The sequence below is a fragment of the Hyposmocoma kahamanoa genome, unplaced genomic scaffold (genome assembly GCF_003589595.1).
Source record: "Hyposmocoma kahamanoa isolate Upper Pololo Valley unplaced genomic scaffold, ASM358959v1 97062, whole genome shotgun sequence".
NCBI classification, from domain to species: Eukaryota; Metazoa; Arthropoda; class Insecta; order Lepidoptera; family Cosmopterigidae; genus Hyposmocoma; species Hyposmocoma kahamanoa.
Window position 1 is genome coordinate 13639 of NW_020655299.1, and position 517 is coordinate 14155.

A 517-nucleotide genomic window follows, 5' to 3' on the forward strand; every position below is an offset into this window, starting at 1 on the left:
CCGATGTTTGTTATTTGGATGCTACTGAGGAGCTGCTTAACAAACTGGAGCGCCAACAAAATCTGGCAATCCGTTTCATACTCGGTTTACGGAAATATGACCGTGTCTCTGAATTTCGGACTAAGTTGAAATGGCTACCAATCCGACTTCGCCGAGATATGCACGTTCTTTGTCTCCTTTACAAAATTCTACATTACTCCCAGCTTCCTCATTATCTGTGCTCCCGTTTTTCCCCCTTATCCCCCAGTTCCCGCCCAAAACGTACCTGTGACACTAGATCACTAGTAAATCCCCAATCCAACTCGAAATTCTTCCACAACTCTTTCACGGTAAGTGCAACTCGTATGTGGAATAAACTGCCTGCTGGCATTCGTGACAGTCCATCGGTGGCATCTTTCAAACATAAATTAAAAGAGCACTACCTGTCGAACGCGTTGGATAGCTAATAGGTAACATATATTATAAAGTAGTAATTTGTTTATATTATAATATATATTCTGCTTATGTTTGTATTTAT